This window comes from Pan troglodytes, chromosome 5, assembly GCF_028858775.2.
Source record: "Pan troglodytes isolate AG18354 chromosome 5, NHGRI_mPanTro3-v2.0_pri, whole genome shotgun sequence".
In the NCBI taxonomy this organism is placed as follows: Eukaryota; Metazoa; Chordata; class Mammalia; order Primates; family Hominidae; genus Pan; species Pan troglodytes.
Window position 1 is genome coordinate 138,299,484 of NC_072403.2, and position 23,801 is coordinate 138,323,284.

General features: G+C 34.5%; 1 protein-coding gene across 1 annotated transcript in view; it reads left to right on the forward strand.

Moving 5' to 3' along the window:
• The window catches only part of CENPW (centromere protein W), a 146,738-nt gene that overhangs the window by 80,605 nt on the left and 42,332 nt on the right, over positions 1–23,801 (forward strand). The window contains exon 3 of the transcript XR_010158192.1: positions 13,321–13,395. The gene's annotated coding sequence lies outside the window, so the exon portion shown is untranslated. The remainder of the gene's footprint in view (positions 1–13,320; positions 13,396–23,801) is intronic.

The following is a 23,801-nucleotide window of genomic DNA, read 5'->3' on the forward strand; positions in this document are numbered from 1 at the left end:
AAGCAAGCAGATAAGTATCTTTGCATCAAGTATCTTCTTTAGACACATTTTTAAAAAAATGGTAGTCGCTGAAAAATAAACTACAAAATTAGGGTTAAAATGTTATGTTAAGTAACCTGATGCAGCATAGCAACTGGAAATTGAAGTTGGTATTAGTATAGATGGAGACAGGTAAGCTTAATTTGTCTTGGCAAAGAAATGGCATGGCTCCCCAAGTTTATTTAGTGGGAAAGTCTGTAGGATCTAGACCAAATTATCTGCAGATATTTGCTGGTTGGTCTTTTAGGGAAGAAGAAATTGACTTTAGAAATAAACACCTGGCAATCTATGTCCTCAGTAGGAAGCAGCTTTAAAGAAAATGTCCTCTGTGAGGCTAAATGGGGAGTATGGTAATTTCTACTGAAGGAAAGGACTTCTAATTAAGTGGGTCCTACAAAGGGAAAGATGCTTAAGAGAAAATTGCATTAAAGTAGGGACACATCACCATGGTTGAAGGCCAGGTTCAGTTTCTGAAGTCTCCAGCCTTTCTAAAATGTCAGCTTGCTCTTTTTTTTTATTTTTTATTTTGGAAAATAGGAAAATAATTTAGGAACTTATCATCAGATTCTTTCAGAAGGCTTCTGTGTGGGAATTATATATGATCAAGAATTGAGAAGGTAGTCATTCTTTGTTTAATAAACGTTTGATAAGTATCTGCTTGAAAGATCATTAGAAAGATAAGTGGAAGCTACTTTCCAGTACTAAGGGATTTGGAAGACATATTCTCTTAACTTTCTGTTACTCTTGTTTTGTATAAAATTGATCCTCTTAAAATCCATGTCATACTGTCAATCCATCTCATAGTTATTTTGTCCTCTACTATTCCACACTGTAGTATATTGATGATTTATAGATTTCATTAAAACTTTTAGTATATAGCCTGCAGTCTTCCTTTTAAACTCATATTATGCCATTTTTCTACCTGTCATTACTGTCTATGTAGATGACAACGTTTCTTCATGTCTACCTTAAAGACCTTTATTTTCCTCTAATTGAGCCACTGTTACCCCTGGCTATATTATGAAATGTGTTGCTACAAGAAACTATTTCATTATTAAATAGTAAACTCTAATGTGCCACTCTGATTACCGCTTTTATTTTTCCTGTCATTTTATTTACTTATTCCCTCCACATCCATTCTCCAACTTTATTAAGACTTTTTTCTGCAAATTTTCCCGATTAAATAGCACCTTTTCTAACACTTTCTTTTCTTTTCTTTTCTTTTTTTACACCACGTAAACTAGGTTGGATTTGCATTAGTCTCTGGTCAAATTACTTCCATTTTTTCCCCTAGTCTTTCTGCTATAATTGCCTGGCAAACCTTCAGTCTTGGGTAAATCTGTCTATTAAGTTGGCATCTCTATCAGTCAAAGATTGTAGCCAAATGAATGCAATAGATAACTCAAGTACAATGGCTTAACCAAATAAGATGTTTATTGTTTTAATAACAGTAGCTCCACTATGTTATTAATGTTTTGAGTTCCTTCTAGCTTTCTGCTCCACTATTATTTTCATTTGGCTTTAATCATCATGGTTATCTAACGAGAGCTTCAAGGCCATGAGCAATTTGCCATGTTCTGCCTCACATCCAAAGAGCAGTCAGGAAAAAAATTAAGGAAATAACCAGAAGAAAAGGGACAGTACCTATATTTGAAAAGCAAATCTGTTTCAGAAATGTCTCAGTAGACTTCTTTGCTGAGAACCAGTGTTAGCTTTAAGAAGGACTGTATATGTGTGTATGTATGTGCATGTGTGTATGTGTGTATGCAAATATATATTTTCTCACAAGGAAAAAGATGAGAATAAATAAATATCGAGGAGGCCACTAACAGTATTTGCCACAGCATCATTACAAATTAATTTTTCTATGTTAACTCCACAAGTAATCCTATATTAACCTAGTTATATACCTCTTTTTATTAGTCAGCTAGGGTTGCCATAATACAATACAATGTACTGGGTAGCTTAAACTACTGAAATTAATTTTCTCATAGTTCTGGAGACCGGAAATCTAAGACAAAGGTGCTGGCAGGTTTGATTTCTCCTGGGGCCTTTCTCCTTGGCTTGCCCATGACCACCTTTTTCTTCATCCTCATGTGGCCTTTTCATTATTTGTGTGCATCGCTGGTGTTTCTTCCTCTTGTTATAAGGACCCAAACTTACTAAATTAGGACCCCACCCTTATGATGACAGGACTTTAACATGACTTTTGGTGGGACACAATTCAGTCTATCACAGTCTTTCATTACCTGCAAAAGATATTTGAAATCTTCATCGTTCTTTACCATTCAGCTACACACTACTTCATCCCTCATGCCAAAAAATTTGATCTGCCTTCACTCTAACTCACAGAGGAAGTAGGGACTATTATATAAGACTTCTTCAACCTTCTCCCTTTTCCTCTTCACCTGAAAACGTGCCTTTAACTGCTTTCACACATCCATTGTTTCCTCCCCTTTTAAGTTAGGTACTTAACAACAGGAGTCTTAATAATTTCAGAATTAAAGCACGCCTGTAGAATGAACGGGGACTTCTGAAGTAATAAAGCTAGAACAACGTCAAGTAACCACAATGAATTGTTTTCCCAAGGTTCTTGGAGAATCTTTTCAGCAAATAATAGGAACTTTAGCTTGCTTTTCCCTGATAAAGGAAGTGTTTTGTCACCATTTTCAAGATAATGATGACGTATCATATTTTCTTCTTGCATAAATCTTTCTTTTGCATTTTATTAGATGTATGGTTGCCCATCAGTATTTGAATGACATCACAATGACATCTAGTGGCTGTAGAATTTTTTTTTTAATCTCCAAGAAGTACATCTTTAATTATAGAAAGATGTTTCTAAGCTGGAAATAAGAAAGGAGAATGAACCATTATAAGTTAGTTATTTTCTTTCCAATATGTGTTGCTTTTGAACTTGACTCTTTTCCTCTCTCTTCTACATTTGTTCTAAACAGAAGCAGAAAAAAGCAGAAAAATTTGACACTTGCTTGAAATTGACATATTGATGTACAGTATGACACTTCAGGGACTCTCTTTTGAGTCTGCAGAAATGAGACATTTGATACAAAAATGCTGCCAAATATTCAACAGCATTTTTTAGGCAAGAAGCTAAAGTCTACATCCATATGATTTAGACAATTTTAATAAGAAAACCAGGTCAAAGTTACCTTTTGTGTCTTTGTTTTACATAGACAATGAACAACAGGAAAATGTTGGCAATGGTGAAAGATGTTATGTGTGGTGGATGGTGGTGGTGGTGTGTAACATGAGACTTTTTGGGGGTGGGGCGGGGAATATAGCATTTTCCAATTAAGGAATCATGGGAAGCATTCATAGAACACTGCTATTGGTAAAAGGCAAAATGTATTTGGGGTATTTTAATCACCCTGAAGAAATATGTATTTTAAGTTGTTACTTTTTTTTTTCAATCTTTACATTTTAATTTTTCTCTTAAATTTTTTTTTCTTTTTTTAAATTATTATTATACTTTAAGTTTTAGGGTACATGTGCACAATGTGCAGGTTAGTTACATATGTATACATGTGCCATGCTGGTGCGCTGCACCCACTAACTCATCATCTAGCATTAGGAAAAGTTGTTACTTTTAAATAACTAATACATTTAGATTTTATAGAAGAAAATTACATTGAGACATTTTTTAACTTTAGAAAAAAATTTGTATTAAAAATTTCTTTGGATCTTTTTGCTTTTTACACTGTGGTGAATAATATAGGACTTAGATTCTTAACCTACTAACATCTATTGTCTCAAAAACACTGACTAAATAAGATATTCTTCAAACTTTGATGTCCTTTTAGAACAAATAATACTTCATTTCATTCGGGTCCTATTCTGAAGACCACACACAGAGAAACTGAATTCCATTTATTTTATACTTTTAGAGAGGCAAGAGGCTGAGTTAGTCATGACATATTTGAATATATGGTTTTACACCACTGAGACCTCTTATTCAGCTAGTATGATATACTAAATTACTGCTCATTTTTTCCCACTGGAATGTAGGGATTTAGAGTTCATAGTGAAAGTAATTGGGTATTTTCTCACAATTCAGAAACATATTTGAAGAATGGACTAGGACATGCAGTATATGCACCTATGTGAACTTGAAATAATTTGTGGAGAAGGGATTTAAGACCACACAGTTAGCCTCAATGCTTAGTTCTCCCCTTTGTGGCAATTCTTCAGCTTGAGCTGGAGGATAGACCATTATCATCTGAGGAAAAGATCAATCCAGATCTGTACCACTGTTCGGGGTGCGGTGCTCATGTATTGCATTTTTGGAGGCAGCTGTTTTTCTGTTTTTTTGTTGGATGGCCATGGGTTGGATCATTTGACTGGATGGTGGCTATGCAACAGACTCTGAAAGTTATGCATTTGAGCTCTGCCTTGAAAACAAAGACTAAGAGAGGAATCATTATCAGAGTTTGCAGCCCTCATCTAAGCCAGGATCCAAGAACCCTAATTACCCCTCAAAACCAGATCCCATTCCCAATCCCTAAGCACCTCTAGCACCTGATATAGGAGTATGGGCTAGTTATCTAATTTCATATTTTCTTTGTTTGTTTCCTGAATCTGCTTAGTAATATCAAAGATCCAAAAAAGGTTTGTAGGAAAAAAGACAATACATATCTAACATGGCTCTGTTTTGAACTACTGCTCATTCAATTTCATGAACATCTTGGGAAAGCAGTTTTATGGCTTATAGATATTTTATAGTTCTCCTAGTCAATAGCAAGTAGGATTCTTCTCACTCCTGGAGTCTTTCACAGAGGATAAAAAAGAAATGTTTGGAGAAGAAGAGAGCTGTTTGGAATTCTCTTGCAGGGGTTAAAATTTGTACCCTCCAAATCTATAAAAATACAAAAAAATTACTTGGCAGGAAAAAAATTTGGACTTCAATTGAGGTCAAAGTCTTTCCTTTCCTCCTGTAGTGAAATCACCCACATCTTTATTTCTCTCTTCTTTCTTCTCTCGCTCTTTTACTCTCTCTCAAGAACAGCCAATAGCCAAATTGACCTTTATCTTGAAGGTAGACACCAATTTACTGACATAAAAATCCTGTCTGATTTAAGGGCAGTAGCCAATAGGAGTTTGAGCTGAGTAGTAGATTACTAATCATTAAGGACCGTAAACTCTTTTGGCCAAAGACTCTTATGAAATTGTCAAATAGTATTGTAATGGTATTTTTTTTCATTCAATAAGAGTAGTACTGCACCACACAATCCCTTTTTTATTAGAGAGATTATCAAATAGATCTATAGCAAAAGAGCTCGGTGTTGAGGATAAGTAGTGATTCTCTTTGTAAGGTATATAAAAGTGAGATAGCCACCAAATATGCATCATCTGTACACTAGTTCTTTCCTAGTCTTATTTCTGTAAAAGTTTGGTTATCAAAGCTAGCTGTGAAAAAAAAAAAAACCCTCAAGTTTTGTTTTGGTGGAGACAAAGTTCATCTCTAAGGTACAGCATGAAAAAGGGCCTTAGGATACATTTTTTTTTAGCCAGTTATGATAATTTTCCCCCAAAATTTCATTTACTGTAAATACCCAGGAAATTACCTTGTGTATTACAAAAAAATGAGACTAAAGGAGTGCCACCCAGTTTCCTATAATACCAGATCCTTATAATACACTACTAAATGTGCATCCTTAGTCACTCCCTGACAAAAATCCAGTGCCTGGCTGGTTTTCTAAGGATTTGGATAAAACATATAGACACAACATGAAGTGGCTGAGGATGTAAAAATCAATATTAAAGAGAGAGACAATGGTAACATGTTTATTTCAGATATCATAGTTAGATGTTAGCTCTGTTAACAGAAACTTAAACTAGCAAAGAGGAAAGGAAGAACAACCAAGTAGGAAAATGGAGAAGGAAAAAGGCAAAGTGTGATAATTTGTAGTTGTGGCTGCTTGTGGGTCTTGAGTGAACGCTCTTTTTTCCTGTGGTTGTCTACTTGGTTTCAGGCCTTTAAAAGCTACTAGTGCCTCCTGAAAGTTGTTTATTTATGAAAGATTCCTAAGAATCTTCACTCTTATATCTCCCAGTTGGAGACCACTCCATCTATCAGAGGGTAAAATATGGTGTCTTTTTTTAGCTGGAAGATATGAATCAATAATCAAGATATACATGACATATGGTAGATATTTAGATCAATGGAGCATACTACATAGTCAGAAATAGCTCACACATATATAGTCAATTGATTTTGTACAATGATGCCAAGATAATTCAGTGGGGAAATCAATAAATCATTCAGGACCAATTAGATATTCATAAGGATAAAATGAACCTCTACTGTTACCTCAAACAATATACAAAAATTTAATAGAAATGGGTAATAGGCTTATAAACTAAGGCTACAAAATGAGCTATTCAAAGGAACCTGTGGCTTTTGACCTCCTCCTTGTCACACTTTTACAGTTTTGCTAGGATTATGCTAGTAACAGATGAGGCATGTACCAGTGACATCCGCAGTAAGTTTATAAAGCTTTCCTCAGAAGAATTGATGTAATGCAGTTCAACTTTTCATTATTCTGGTGAGTAATTTCATGTAAAAAATTGGAAAACTTTTCTTTAAGTCTTCTGGCATCATGATGCAGCTGTTCTGAAAAACAGTAGATAATCCTTATATAATTTGTCACCTGATTTGTTTCAGTATATCTTTTCCGACTGTGGAGCTAATCACCAATATTCTGTACTATCCTTTTTGCACATTTCCAAGGATATGGCCTGTTGGAATATCATGGGAGGTGAGGGCTTTAGTGAGGGTTCCTGTGTGGCATAACCCTCAGCTGGGGCACTGGGCTCACCTTCCAAGTGGTTATGCCTCATCGATTAAACTGTCTCATTGCTTGTATGTCATTGATAAGAATTGTGTTACATGGCCATTTTCGGCTTTAAGTGTATTTTATTTTCTTTTTATTTCCTATGGTATAGGTAAGTAAAAATAGGAGGTTAAAATTACATGGTAGAAGAAGCCACTTAGTGTCTGTCACACAAGCTTACTAGCCGTAGCCAAATCTCTTTGTTATGAAAGTGGGAATTTGTTCTAAAACAATTGATAGGATTTGGGCACCGTGTGAATTTTACATTTCCTAATTATGTGGACACCTAAAACATCTACCAGCTACATCAGTTTACTGTGTATTAAAAGCCACATCTATCTACATTTAGTGTTATAACTTCTAGTCTAATTCCAGATAACCCTCCTTACACTACCTCACAATAACTCACAAGTTGCAACTCTTCAGATATCAACAAGAAAGTTTCAGATCACTTTTCAAAGTAAAGTATTATCTTTATTATATTATGCATTTTTAATCTATTGAATGAGTGCTACCATTTTTGTTAGGTTTCTATTTTTTAATGTGCAACTAACAAAGTATTCAACTGTTGTGTGACAAACCCCATTTTCCATGTAAGTCCTACATTTTTCATGTACAATTTCGCATAGTGAGTGTTAGGAACACATAGGTGTGTTACAGCAGAACTGACTGTACACGTGATGCCTGGACTTTTTTAAAACCTATGTTTGTTTTCCATGAAACTATCTGGCTCTTTTAACTAGTGAAAGTTACTTTTTAACTTACCTTCCCTTATTATTCTAAGAAAGGGAAGAGCACAGACCTTTAAAAACTAAACCATACTGGCATGATCTCACCTCTCCTAACAAAATTACCAAATGCTCTGAACTAGCAATATGATGTCTCACCCGAAAGAAAAGCTTACCTTTTGGCAAACTAAGATTTTTCAGGAAAATCATGTTCTTCCAAAACTATTATTTGTATATCATTTGCCACAAGGCCCTGATCAGAGTGAAATTTATTTTTACACATATCCACATATATTACACATGTATCTTGACATTTATTTCTTAGGTGCTAAACCCACTGAAACTATACTTCCTCTGTAATCAGTAAACTACAGGACTTCTTAAATGCTGATAAAAATGCAGAAGTGTTTAAATATCATTAAAAAATACATTGACTATTATTGTCATTTTCAATGTATTTTAATGTTATTTCATAGAGAACTGAATATATTTTCATGACTTTGTTGAATTTGACTTTGTATTTTGCCATGGTATAGGTGTAGATATACCCTAGCAACTGCAAAGAGTTAATATGTTCCTTTGTATTCCTAATACAGTGGTCTAGTGGAGGGTAACTTTGCATAAAAGAGATCTCCTGGAAGATTCTTTTCAATTCTGGGTTTAGGCGCAACACATTCACATGGGAACACCCGCTTTGCTCATTAGAGTGATTGAGAAAATGAAGGAAGACAGTAACTTCACACTACAAGTGATTATACTCCAGTGAAAGAAAGTCTAAAGGCCTCTTCCTCTTTTAAAAATTTTCTTTTACTGGCAGAAAGAAAATTGTCCTCACCACTGTAAAGTACTTTGCTCTTGTTCCAATGTAGGACCAATCAACTGTGCCTTGTTTTTTTTGTAAAGTTGGATACATAATTTTTCTTGACATAAAATCATATATGCTCATTTTAGAAAATGCAGATGAACATAAGAAAATAACTATAATTATATATTCCACCTAGAGATAACTTTTGCTACTGTTTTTGTATGTATTCTATTAGTTCTGTTTCTGTATATACTGTATATAGACTTCATTTTTTTCAGTTAACACAAACAGCACACACAAGCCATCTCAATAATTATTTAATATGTTGAATACATGTTTCATTTTATGTTTGTACAATAATTTATTTAACCTGTTTCTCATTATTAGACATTTAAATTTTCCCAAGTTTTTTTTACTAGTAAATAATGTCTTGATTAATCTCTTTTGTTATTATATCTTCTTGCAGGCTAATGATTATTCCTTAGGATACATCTCAAGAAATACACAAAAATGTCTATCTTTCCACACCCTTGCTAAATCAGAGTATTATTGTTCTATTTCTTTACTTGATAAGTGAAAAACAAATATTTTAATTTGTGATATAGTTTGGATATTTGTTCCTGCCCAAATCTCGTGTTGAACTGTAATCCCCAATGTTGGAGGTGGGACCTAGTAGGAGATGTTTGGGTCTTGGGGGTGGATTCCGCATCCCTTGGTGCTGTCCCTGCAATAGTGAGACCTTGAGAGATCTGGTTGTTTAAGTCTGTGGCACCTCCCCCCAACTCTCTCTTGTTCCTGCTTTCAACATGTAATGTGCCTACTGCCGCTTCACCCCCTGCCATGAGTAAAAGCTCCCTGCGGCTTCCCCAGAAGCTAAGCAGATGCCAGCCAGCACCATGCATGTACAGCCTGCAGAACCATGTGCCCATTAAAACTCTTTTCTTTATAAATTACCCAGTCTCAGGTATTTCTTTACAGCAATGCAAGAATGGCCTAATACAATTTGCATTTCTTTGCTATCCAGTTAGGCTGAGTTTAAAAATATATTTATTAATTATTTAGAGTTTTTCCTTATAGGTGTATTATGTTTCAGACAATTTCTACAGGGATCTAAGAATTACTTAGAGTACATTGAGAACAAAAAGTCCTGAAATGCCCCTCTACTCTTTCCCCAAAATTATTTCCTCTCTTACAAGACAAATGAGACATTTTAATTTTGATACAGTTTTTTTCATGCCTCTATGCCTTTGTCTGTGTTTGTCCTTCTTCCTCAGATATCCTTCCCCACCTGAGAGAAAGCATGTCCTCAGACTCCAAGGTTGGCTCAAATTTCTGTTCTGCCATAGTATTCTGTGGCATCTGTTAGCTCACTTATCATGGAATGCCTGGCTTTAGAGTTAGTGACCCGTGTCTGTACCTGGAATAGATTCTGAGCTGTTTTGTGTACTGACTGCATCTTATGCTTTCTCTCTGTGTCTCTCCCCACCCTTGATTTATTTGCATCATGTCTTGAACATATCAGGTGTGTAGTACCTAGTAAATTTATATTTACAAACAAGTGATGAAGGGAAATATAAGTAAAACACAATTTGGCTTTATAACTCTCTTAAGTGAAATGAGCCAGTGCTCAACATAGAAAAGAATGATTTGCCTTGAATAGATTTAAACTTTAATTTAGTATATAAGACTGCTTACATATGATCCATTCAAATAAAATAAAAAAGACATATATATACCAGCATAATTTAAATAATTACACTTTTCATTGTCTGTATCTTTGCTATACATTGAACAAATGGAGCAGGCAGAGTGTTGTTTTGCACATAGGTCTGACAGATTTCCTCCCAATGGGTCCTGTTCTGATTGGGCTGTGATGCTCACTGCTTTGGGAAGAGTCTGAACTCTTTTCACAGTAGTGGGTGGTAGGAAAGGTCGGTTGTTGATATCTATTAAGATTATTATTGACTCCTGGCTGGGCGCGGTGGCTCACGCCTGTAATCCCAGCACTTTGGGAGGCCGAGGTGGGCAGATCACGAGGTCAGGAGATCAAGACCATCCTGGCCAACATGGTGAAACCCCATCACTACTTAAAAAAAAAAAAATTAGCCAGGCATGGCAGTGCATGCCTATAGTCCCAGCTACTGGGGAGGCTGAGGCAGGAGAATTGCTTGAACCTGGGAGGCGGAGGCTGCAGTGAGCCGAGATGGCGCCACTGCCCTCCAGCCTGGGTGACAGAGTGATACTCCATCTCAAAAAAAAAAAATAAACAAATAAAAAATAAAATAAAATAAAGATTATTATTGAATCCAACTAGTGAATGTTTTATAAAATAAGAAACACCATATTTTTACTTCATCTTCCTCACCATTATCCTACACACATGCATACAGACATAGTCAAGCCAGGTGAAATCATTACTCTGAGGACAGGAGAATTTTCTTCCTGTTTTATCCTAAATATCCTTAGGACAGCCAAGGAGAGGTTAAGTATACTATTTTGATTTTATGAGATAAACACCTGTTGATTTAAAAGTACATAAACTTCTAGTCCATTGGATGATTAGAAGGAGGACCTTTCTTTTTCACCTCCTGAATGCTCTGACCCCAGTGCGTTTTTTGCTTGTTTGTTTTAATCTGCTAATGTTGCATTGCATTTTAAAAAGATATACAGTTGAACAAGTGAAGTAAAGCAGAGCAATGGCTGAGATTCTCTCATCCTTCAAGGATTTTTCCTGGCTAAACACAATGTATGAGATTTGGGGATTGTTTCTCCAAACATACACTGAACCTTATTATATAGATGAAACCACTTCAAATGCATTTCCTCTGTTAAGAGTGTTTACATTTTCAAAAGTAAAGTAAAAGAAGCAGTTTTCTTTACCCCCTGCTTCACAATGAAGCTGGTGAGTTTATCAAACAATCCGTTACTATGAAATTCTAACAAACTACTTGCTGTAGGTGGAAATGCAAACAATCTGATTTTTCCTGAGCTCTTAGAATCTAATCTACTTCTAGTCCTAGCTGATATATATAATAAATATGCAACCCACGTTGTTTCATGCCACAGCAACCTGGAGGAGAGTGTTATGGAGATGGGTTACTAGAAATGAGCAATATTGGCTGGGCGCGGTGGCTCACGCCTGTAGTCCCACCACTTTGGGAGGCTGAGGTGGGCAGATCATGAGGTCAGGAGTTCAAGACCAGCCTGGCCAACATAGTGAAACCCCATCTCTATTAAATATACAAAAATTAGCTGGGTGTGGTGGTGCACACCTGTAGTCCCAGCTACTTGGGAGGCTGAGGCAGGAGAATCGCTCGAACCCAGAAGGTGGAGATTGTGGTGAGCCAAGATCACACCACTGCACTCCAGCCTAGGCAACAGACTGAGACTCCATCTCAAAAAAAACAAAAACAAAAACAAAAAAACAAACAAAAAAAAGAGAGTATTTCCTTGGTTCTCATTTTCATCTCCTGTTTTGAGACTTACTTCAATTCAAAGATTTTCTTTTATCTGGGAATTATGCTGTGTGGCATTCATGTGCTCTCAAATTCTCAATGTCCATAAATACTCATGGCACCTGTCACCCATACTGTCTACTCCCTATGTTCCCAATACACTTGCTCTTAGAAAATACTTTGAGTGTAAGCAATTAGTTGTGTGCTACATCCCACTACCCATGGAACTGGGGTATGGCTTATATCCTGTACCCTACAATGCTGCAAGGCCATTAGCAAGTATGTCTCTGTTGTCTTCCTACTGCTATCCCCTCTCTAGGGGTATATACCAAAGAATTGGCTTGAACCTCAATATCTTACAGTTTTTTTTAATTAGCTTTTTAATTTTTTTTCCATTCTAATTTGCAGTCTCCATCTCCTTAAAACTCAGATATCAGGTTGAGTCAGGAGACTAACCTGATTAGTAGTAGACTCCTTATTGTACTGACTATCACACTTAGTACCACTCCTGCTCACCAATCCAGTTGTTTTTATTGGCCAAAGTCTATGGACCTGATTCTCATCCATTAAAATGAGCTCTGTCCATTCTAATGCCTCTCACTCAGATAAACATCTGTCTGGCTTGCCTGTATCTGCTAGACCTGGACACATCTGTCTGAATCTGAGCTGTGCATATCACTTAGACTTGGGACCTTCCACACTATGACAATCTCTCTCTCCAAACATAGTCATTGCCCTAAACATAGTTCAAACTTCACATCTAAAATGCCAGTTTGTTCTGCTACCCTAGATAAGGAAGTATTTTTTTAATATGGCCTTCTTATGAAAACTTAAAAACATTTTTAAGAAAACTTTAGGGGAAGGAGTGGCAAGAGAAAACAGTGATTTTGTGCTAGTTGTCCCGGATTTCTGTGAATTGGCCCAGCCTGCTCAGTGGAGGCCTGTCAGTTCTGATTCTTTGATTTGAGAGTTATCTCTGTGCCAATCATATACAGGAGTCCATTGTCTTCAAAAATTTATATTTTTAAAGATTATGCATGACACATTTCATTTAGAAACACATATTTAGTTTTTCATATTTTTTCTATTCTGAGGAGATTATTTCTACTACATTTAGTAGTTTTTAAGATTCTAGAAAAGGTATTTCTATGTTTAATTCTGTCTTTCCCTCATTTTACTATATATTAGGCCTTGTGCTAGAATCTTTTTATCATGGTAGTTTAAAATGCCCAGGGCTACCTGGTAAGCTGAATAAACCTTGACTGGAGAATACTCTGCATGCATCAGAAACCCAGTGACTGTGTAAGAAGAAGATAATAAGCATTAGCTGCTTATATGATAACTAAGTTGTTTTCTCAAGTTAACTTGATTTTATCAGACTGTTGGTATAGTATGTCAGAAAGCAGTGGAGTTTTTCTCTCAGCTTTTTCATTGCTTTTCAGGTATCTGAAAACTGAAGAGTGGAGAATATGTTCAGCAGGGAACAAGAGGATTCTTTTAGAAATAAGAGGTAGAAGGTGAGTAGGAAATTTAGCAAGTTGAAAGAAATTTAAATATATATAAACCAATGTTTTAGATAGTTTAAGAAAATGCAATGTAAAGTAGCTTTTAGCCAAACCTCTTTTTGGGAAAACGCACAAAATATTAAAAGCAAGTTTTAGTCTTAAAAGTCTCAACCTTGTCTTGATTATGGGGGTTATGGGTAAGGGGAACGGCTGAATTTAAAGAAAATTTGCATAGAGGATGATGATAATTATTTTATCACTCTAATCCTTTGCTATTTCGGAAGTATGCCTTTATATATACATAATAAATATGTTTTATTTGTTCTGTTTTATATGAAAGTCAGAGTATATAATTTTGAAGCTGACTAGTGAAGTGACCATTTTACTTGCAGTTATTTTCTCTCTGAATCCATCAGGAAACATTTTAATAGATTTTCTTCCAAGATAGGCAAGCACTTGTAGAAGCAAAGCAAAGTGCTGGTATGCAATTTCAGAAATCTGTTGACTACATGTTCCCATATGTGTTCCAGGAAATTCACATTTGGATTTCAGTACAACTCAAGAGTTATGGTAGTGCTATCCAACACTTTTTTGAATGGTAGTTTGCTTGATACCAACATGAAACTTGCCAAACTCAGCAGGCCAAATCCTAGTTTTGGAATATGTGGGAAACAAGAAATCAGCAGTTAAATGATGAGGGCTGTATCACTTTCAGTCTTCTAAGGAAACAAATTCTACCTAATGGTCTAGAGGGTCATTTTGAATATAACCAATAATCATTTAAAAATGAAATGTCTCTTTTGTGGCATATCATAATACATATAACATTTAATAATAAAAATCTACTCCATTACATTTCTTCTTGTGAATACTGTCTGCAATGTTTCAGCTTTTCAGACTTAATTATAGCTGGCTAGACATGTACAATTATGCTTACCTCTAGAAATGAAAACACAGTAGTATTCATTGTGTGTATGAAAACTACATTACAAATTCACCTTATAGCTACTCTGTTTCAAAACTGCCCCAGTTAAAGTGAATAGACTGGCATTAAACTCATTGAATACAGAGCTTCACATCTTCTAGTAAAACATTGCTATTAACTTGGCAAAAAAAATGGTGTGTTAAAATTACAATACATATAATAAAATAAGAAATTATAACCCACAGTTGACTAGTCTGTTTCTGTTCCTGAGAATAAGCTACAAAATCTAAGTTCTGGAGGAGACATCAAAGATCAATGATCAAATGCCCAGGCTTTATTTAGCAAAGGTAGAGCCAAGTCATTCAATATGAATTGCTGTCTATTCTATTCCTATTCTAAAGATCCAGATTATGCCATTTCTTCCTTGTCTGTTTCAATGCCTAACCACATAATGAAAAATTATACAATAACTCAATTATGGCCCCTCCTGCTAAGGTTTAAAAATATTCCTTGTAATGTTTTTAAAATCTTTCATCTTGTCATGATGTAGAACAATTGGTTAACATTCTCCTTGTAATAGCCTTCCATTCTAAGACAGTAGGTAAAGCATCCACTTCTTTGTCTTAAAACATACAACTTATTTAATGGTATGTTGTAATAATTGTTTTTCCTCTTTTTAATAGTTATTTCTTGGCCTCTGGAAATTTCATTTTAATAACTCTTTCAAAAGTGGGAAAATATTTTTTTATAATGCTCTTGAATGAAAATATGAAAAACGGCAGGTACATTATTTTCTGTCCTTTTTACATAAATCTGTACATTTATGGTGATATTATGCTTACTTTTTTCTATTAAAAGGTTATTTAGTCTCTCAGCCATTGTGATTGATATATCTTTTGTTTTTTCTGCCTTTCTGGTGGTCTACTAGACTTCATCTATCTTACATTTGTTTATATAGAAGGAGAAATTCGGGATGCTTTAGTACAACTTTGTGACTTATCAGTATCCTATGTCTGTTGTGAAACTTAGGTAATTTAAGGCTCATATCCTGCTGTTAAGTAAAAAGATGAATTTAGCATCTTTGTAAATCCTGCAATCTATGTTACTTATGTAATTAATTTTCTCAGATAACCATTATTATTCCAATTTTACTGCTTAAAAATATTAAATGAGAGGCTGAGTCACTTGCCCAGTGTAACGTCTTATGCCTCTTATTAGATAGAGGCATCTGAAAACCTTTGGACCACTGCCCTTCCCACAAGACCACTTTGCTAATATTTCACTTTATTTGTGTAGATAAAGCCTTGGACTCTTAATGCTTCACTGTTTGTTTTTTAAAAAGTATGCTATCAAATGCAGTGCAAATTTTGGAGAAATAAATACTACACTGTATTTTTTTAATGAAGTAAAAATAATGTTTCAATGCTGTTATGCTTTCATTAAAAGCTTGGCTTATAAATGATTGCATACAGTCAATTGAGATGATACCTTTTGGGACCAACCTTATTATCCAGAGTTTAGCGTTCCGGGGTCAGTGTAGGTAAGAAGGTTTATAATGACAGAAAAATATTTCCTGGCAATGAAATCTCTGGGACTAGAGCTTATCATAATCGATTTGATGTATTTTCTATATTTTTCTCCCACCAATTACATTTACTAGATAATCTAGGTGTAATCCTACCTAGAATCAGGCAGGTGTACTAATCACCTTTGAAAGACTTTTTAGTCTGTGGTTTTGTAAAGCTGAGTAATCAAGGAAATGATAATTTTAACAAAATGCTTTTCAGTCCACCAGAGTTATTTGTTTCCAGGATGTTAGTGTTATGCTACATGATGATAAAAGAAAATGATCACAAATCTGTTAGTTGAGACATCACTTCTATGGAATCTATAGTGTCTTTTGAGGTCCTAGCTTTAGTGAGGACCTTGGACACAACTCTACTTATTAATATCACCCAGATATGATATTTCCTTCTAAATATGAGACATTGATTGGCATTGCAGGGAAATCTATTTTAAATACTTCCATGATGTTAAGGATGCAGTTTAGGGTTCAAGCTCCTGAAATATGAAGCACAATATCAAGGATGAAAACTTTTAAAAATATTTTAGATCAATGACCTCACAAAATTTTTCACTTTCCTTTAGAATGTTTAAAATCTATTTATTTTTTAATAATATCTAATCATAACTCCCCTTTTCACCATGTGTCATTAGCCTAAATAAATAAAAATAAATCAGCTGAATTTTGTTTGCTAATAGAAATAAAAGAAAAATAGAACTTACAGATATGCCATCTGATTTCTTTGATTTCTTTTAGGCATATGGCCTGCTTTCTTTCTGGCCCTAGATTAATGTATTAATTCACATGGCTGTTATTTATTAAGATGTATGAATTGATAGTTTACATTGGAGAGTTAGTTACATTGGAGAGTTGTAGTTTGCATTATGTTGTCACATGATGCAAAGGTCTGTAATGGGCATTGAAGCTTTTTTTTTTTCATTCATAGGGTGTGACTTGCTAATTGGTAAACTACATTCGGTCAACCTGTATATGAGTAATTTAAAAGTTTTCATTGATTACACACAACAGAAAGAGGTCTGTAGACAGTAATTTTTATTTTAATGCCAAACTAAAAGGCTCATTTCTTTTAAGCAAAGTTTCTTAAACAAATGTGTTTAAAATTGCCTGGCATGAAAAAAGGAAGCTAAATTTGTCAGAAAATTAAAATTTAAAGTAAAGCCAGTTTACACTTAGATATTTCTCAAAATTAATCTTTCCATACCATATGTTCTTACATAAAACAATCAGATATATCTGTATCATGCTCATTTTTGACTCTGGCCCAGTTGAAATTGGTTTTCCACCAACTCTGCTGAAGGCCAAGGCCATGGCCCTTATAACTTAAGCCAAATCAGACAACAAGCAGCCACTTTGGCTCCTTGGTTGGTGGAAAGACTTTGTAATGTTATAACCTCAGTTTGAGCAAAAATACAGCTTGAAATTATAGTGTCTCCTGGATTTCTTCACCCAGTTTTGTCTACAAATGGAAATAAGTTTATATACTTACTGAGTAATGGAGACATACTTTAAGAAAGTGCTTTTTAATGTTTCCAAGAATCAAAAAATTAATAATTGTATGGAAGTTGCCATAACAATTTTAAGCTCCTTGACCTTTTATTTTTTTCAAATTATCAATTTTGGTTTTGTTCTACTCTCATTTTATTCACATATGGGAGCTAGAGCCTGAAATGCACATTTTCTAGTGTTGAGTGTTCGGTTTATAATGCTAATATTTCTGTGGGACCCAAAACAAAATGAAATCAGTTGATAGTAGAAGGTTAGCTTTAGAAAACATTGTGCCAATTGTCTCTATTTAAGCAGCCGTATAGCGCTGGAGTATAGACTCCGTAAATAAAATTAGAATTAAAATATAAAAACACTTTTATATGATGAATATTTATTGATCAATTGGAAAACCATGGGAGATTGGCTTTTTTTTTTCTTCCAACAGAGAGACCTTTAAAATTGCCATGATTTTGTATTATTCTCTCATTATTAGTAATTACCCTGGAAGAAAATGTGATGTTAATGCCCAGTAAAATGTAGTCTCTCTCACTCTCTCTCTCTCCCCTCTTCAGACATTCTCTTTGTATTTACTTTTCACACTTTATTTTATAAATTGCAAATTAAATACCTTTCTTAAGGGCTTCTCTTATTATATAAACCTAAATTGGGCTTAACAAATTGAGAAACATATATGAAGTATTTCATTTGGATACAAACTTTAAATAAAAATGTAGCTGAATGATATGTGACCTATTGAAAACTAAATAAAGTAAGGGCTCCTAATGACTAAAAGTATAGAAAGGGAATTATCTGATCTCAACATGACACAGAAAGAAATCTATTTGTTGATAGAAAAAATTAATAACATATTAACATCTGGACTTCATGTGGATACAGTGTTTGTTTAACAATTAGCAGCAGTGCCTTTTCAGCTGCATTTCTACATCTGGGAACAAAACATCATAGGAACTAAAAATAAAGACAAGGAGAAAATAAAAAATTGCCTGCTGTAAAATAGCACAGTTACTCTACATTATAAATTAAAGGGATCTTGTCACCCTCTTTGGGAGTACAAACACACTTTCTGCAATAGATACACCCCAGATACTACCCAGAGATGCCCTGTAAACTGATATTTTATTATATATTCAGGGGAAAATATTATAATTTTATATCATGACAAAATGAGATAGGACTTAAAGATTCATTGAAAATATTTTAAAGTACTTGCACACTGATACACTTTTAATTAAACAAAATACAGCAGTATCAATTGATAGAATAATTATCTTATGTTTCTTTAAGACATAATACACAAGAACTGTTTAAACTTTATTACATACTTTGAAGAAGGTAGCTTACATAGATACAAAAGAGTATACATTGGCAATTTATGGCTAGCAAAGGTATGTATTTTTGTTATGCTTACAAGGAGAAAAATTATAGAATACCAACTATATTGGATGATCTGGATTTTTTTTCTCCTATTAAGAAGGGCAAAATAAATATTTACTTATGCCTAAGAACAATCTGATACTGGCAGTTTTCCTGAGACTGTAATGCAGGTTTGTATTCTCTGTTAAACTGTAGATTCTATGGAAGATACATTCTATAGTTTCTCCAAAGTATTGTAGAATATGTACCACATGTTTTCTGATGCTGCTTATCTTTTAATTGGCTGGAGAATAAGCCCATATGGTAAACACAAGCATGGCCTGTAGTTCATCGTAGGGATGAAAATATTCTCCAGAGATTTGAACTTTGCTTGTCAGATCCTTCTGGGCCCACTTGAAAGAGGTTGGTTATTGCCTCTGACATTGGACTGATAACCCTAGAGCAAGAAGGAAGCCTGAAAACTTTGGCCTATCAGACTTGGTTATGCATGTATGAGGGTTTTCTCTGGGACTTCTCAGGGAAAGAGGAGTTTTTTCCTCTTCCTTGGTTTTAGCTATTATTTCTTTATTATATTGAAAAGTTTCAGTCTATCAATCAATTGCTATTGTTCTGAACAACTGACCACTAATATTTGTACATGAATGTTTGTACCAAATTGATTATTTTGGCCACTTGAAGACGGCTGTAGTTTATCAAAGCTAAAAAACTTTGAAATATACCTGCTTTAGGCCAATGAAGCCAAAGATTTCTAACCACTCTCTCTAGGCCTTCTTATACTTCAGGCCATTTCCAAATTCTATAGCCAAGATCATGGTATTCCCCTGGAATCATTAAACTATTTTTTCTTCATGACTTTCCGTATCATATTTAAACCTTTCATCCATGACTTCAAGTAATTCCTAACCTCTACCTTCATCTCTTTCCACACTTTCCTATTCTTCAGCTCATAGGCTTTCACAAATTTTATTTTTCCATTTGATTTCTTTACCATTTTGATTGCAAACAGAATTATGAAATGTCTAAGTTAGATCATTTTTGGTAGTCAAACTTTGATGAGCAGATGCATTTATTAACACATCTACTTCTAGAAGACAAAAGTCTCTCACTCTTCATTGGGTCTACTTATATTTAAATGATTTTACATGTATGTAGGTATGGCTGCCTAGGAAGAAGGAAGAAGAGTTTTAAAGAAGGGGATTCATTCATAGGTGAGAGCATGAATAAATATAGTTTGTTTCCTAAGCTCTAAACGTAGCCATAAGCAATATATAGTTTGTATAATTCCTTAAACTCTAAAAGTAGCCATAAGCAATGAACATTGAACTAAAAAGAGAAAAGACAGTATACCTTCCATCTCAAAGAATGGGAATTTCAGAATCTGACTCTATTGTATTGCAAGTGCCACTAGGAGTTATTATTTTGTTAAAAAGTAATTTAGTAACATTTATGTTGTTTTACCCTTTTTAAAAGTAGCATCTAACATATTCTAAATATTCATCAAAAGATAATTATTTTTCTTAATTTTAATAAATTTAAAAGGCAATCTAGAATTCAACTATAGATCTAATTAAAGAAGTATATGCTAATATATAGAGAACATGTTACAGATGTCTACAGAAGAAAAAAGGATCATATCAAACAAACTGAACATGTATCTGCAAAATCAACTTATTTTCATAAAGGTCAGAATATAGTGGGGTATTTTAGCAGATATATACCTTCTAAAAAAGTCATCCTTCTGCTATATTTGGCATTAATTAGATAAATTAGATTATATGGCCTAGCTTAATAACGTTTTAATAGAGGATTTGAAAGGACTGGAGAAGCCTAGTAAGGATGATGAAAGGTATTCAGAAAGAATGGTCCATTTGAGGAGGGTCAGAAGTGTTAGCTATGTTTGTATTAGAGAGGGAAAACATAGGTTGCTTTTAAGTACTTTAGACCACAACGGAAGATATTTATTTGAGTTTACCTAGTAAGAATTTGACTCCCTTCTAACATAATTTTTGTACAACAGAAACTAGAAGACTAATGTCACACTTCTCAGAATCCTTTGCAGTATGGCAGATTCTGCTCATGGTCTACAGTCTACCAAGCAGATATACCCAATTAAGATTGGCAGGTGGAAGTGAGCAGTAGTGGTTATGTAAATGAGATCTGGTCAGCTGGCAATCCTGATAGTGGAGGCAATTAGTTCTGTTATGGCTAGCAATGATCTAAGTTTCTGGTAACTAGTCCCTGGTGTCTTAGGTGTTAAGCAGCAAGATGATAGCTGTTTAGCTGTCATGTGGACACTAGAATAGCCTATAGAAATTTGGGCATTTTCCTTGGATGCTCTGTTCCTGACTCTAGTAGCCAAACAGAATTTTTTGTTCTCCCAGAGATTCTGTAAACTGCCGAACTTCCCTCCATTTCCTGCCACAATAATCCTCTTTCTTCTAAAACTAGGATAGTGGATTACTTAAAAAAAAAAGTTTAAAAATTTCTATAGGTTTTGGGGGAACAGGTGGTGTTTGGTTACATGAATAAGTTTAGTAGTGATTTCTGAGTTTGGTGCACCCATCATCCGAGCAGTGTACACTGTGCCCAAGTTTAGCCTTTTGTCTCTCACCCCTCTCCCACCCTTTCCCTCAAGTTCCTAAAGTCCCTTCTATCATTCTCATGCCTTTGCATCCTCATAGTTTAGCCCCCACTTATGAGTGAGAATATACAATGTGTGGTTTTCCATTCCTGAGTTACCTCACTTGGAATAATTGTCTCCAATTCTATCCACGTTTCTGTGAATGCCATCATTTCGTTCCTTTCAGGGCTGAGTAGTATTCCAGGGTATACATATGCCACGTTTTCTTTATCCACTCATTGATTAATGAGTATTCGGGCTGATTCCATATTTTTGCCGTTGTGAATTGTGCTGCTATAAACATGCGTGTGCAAGTATCTTTTTCATATAATGACTTCTTTTCCTCTGGGTAATACCCAGTAGTGGGACTGCTGGATCAAACAGTAGTTCTACTTTGAGTTCTTTAAGGAATCTCCACACTGTTTTCCACAGTGGTTGTACTAGTTTACATTCCCACTAACAGTGTAAAAGTGTTCACTTTTTACCACTTCCATGCCAACATCTATTATGTTTTGATTTTTTGGTTATGGCCACTCTTGCAGGAGTAAGGTGGAATCACATTGTGGTTTTGATTTGCATTTCTCTGATAATTAGCGATGTTGAGCATTTTTTCATATGTTTTTTGGCCATTTGTATAGCTTCTTTTGAGAGTTGTCTATTCATGATCTTAGCCCTTTTTTGATGGGATTGTTTGTTTTATTCTTGCTGATTTGTTTTAGTTCCTTGTAGACTCTGGATGTTAGTCCTTAAATAGATGGGACATAATTACACTAAAAAGCTTCTGCACAGCAAAAGAAATAATCAGCAGAATAAACAGACAACTCACAGAGTGGGAGAAAATCTTCACAATCTATACATCCAGCATAGATTGCTTTTTCTGTGAATAAGTTTTCTGCTTGCTACCTCTATTAATCAAATTTCTTTGCAATAATAACTAATGAATATTTTTTACATGGCACCATTTTAAATACTATCTCACTTAAACTTTACATCTACTTCATGAGCCTCTAAGTTTCCCCAAAACCCCTAGTGGTTACTCACAAAAAGATAGTCAAATCTGGGTCTCTCTTGATATGACCATTTCTGAGAAGGATGAATAAAGAAAGTGGGTTCAAATGTAAGTCAAAAAGAGATCATTTTAGGCATAAAAATAAGCAGTTTAATAGAATACTACTTACATCTATGGAATAGACTAATCAGTGAACTCAAAGTTTTATCACTGAACACCCTTAAAATGACAGGGTTGGGGCCAAGGAATCATTTGTTAGACTAGACCTCGTTTGACATACTTTTTTTTAGCATTTCAGTTCTTTATTTTTATACATAGAATTTCTAAATTTCGATTTGATCACTGTGATCTGATGTTATTGTCTTCATAGTGCTAATATAATTTTATGACAATGTGATTATTTAATAGAAAGATGAGATTTTTATAGTCAGCTGTTTATTTTTTCTAAGAAATGGAACTACAAAATATTTACAATTATACAGTAATTCCTCAACATCATTATATATCCAAAAAGTATTAAAATTTTCTCAATTGCTTCATAAATTTTTTTAGGAATTAGTTTTTTCAAATCAGAATTCAAAGTATACATATTACAATTTTTTGACATGTATCTTGAGTCTCTATTGATCTGTAAGCCTTCTTCACCCCTAATTCTTCCTTGCAATTTATTTGTAGAAGAAACTGCGTAATTTGTCCAGAAGAATTTCCCACAGTCTGGATTTTGCTCACTGCATTCCTGTAGAGTTATTCAATATGTTCTTCTTTTCTCTGTGTTTTCTGTAAACTAGCGGGATTTGGAAACTTTTTCAAATTCAGGTTTGATTTATTTTTGCATAACAAAAATACTTCATAGATGGTAATGTGTACTTTTATCAGGAGGCACATGCCTGGTTATTTCTCTTAGATCCTTTATTTCATTAAGGACTGGTGATATTCTAACTCCATGGTACCTTCATTTATTATCTAACAACTTCTCTAAGGTAACTAGTACGTTTATTCTATTTTCTATATTCTCTTTTCTTTCTCCCTGCACTTCTTAATAATTGTGCTATATGAACATTATGACATATAGCCATTATATGCTATAATGCTTTCCTTGCATTTATTATTTAATCTTGGTTCTATAGGTAAATAAGAATTTAATTATTACTACTGCTCCTTATATGTGATCCTTATTGCCCACTCTCCAGTCATTTTGGTGTCTGAAGTTTGTTCTGTAGTAGAATACTATGGAAGAGCTCTATGGGGCAATATTTCTTGAGTTCTTGTGTGTTCGCAAAAAGTTCAACACTTTTATTTGTAGGTCACTTAAAATGCATATAAAGTCCTTGGCTCACATTTCCTTTCCTTGAGACTCTCAAATATATTAAGATATTTCATTGTCTTCTGTCATAAAGCA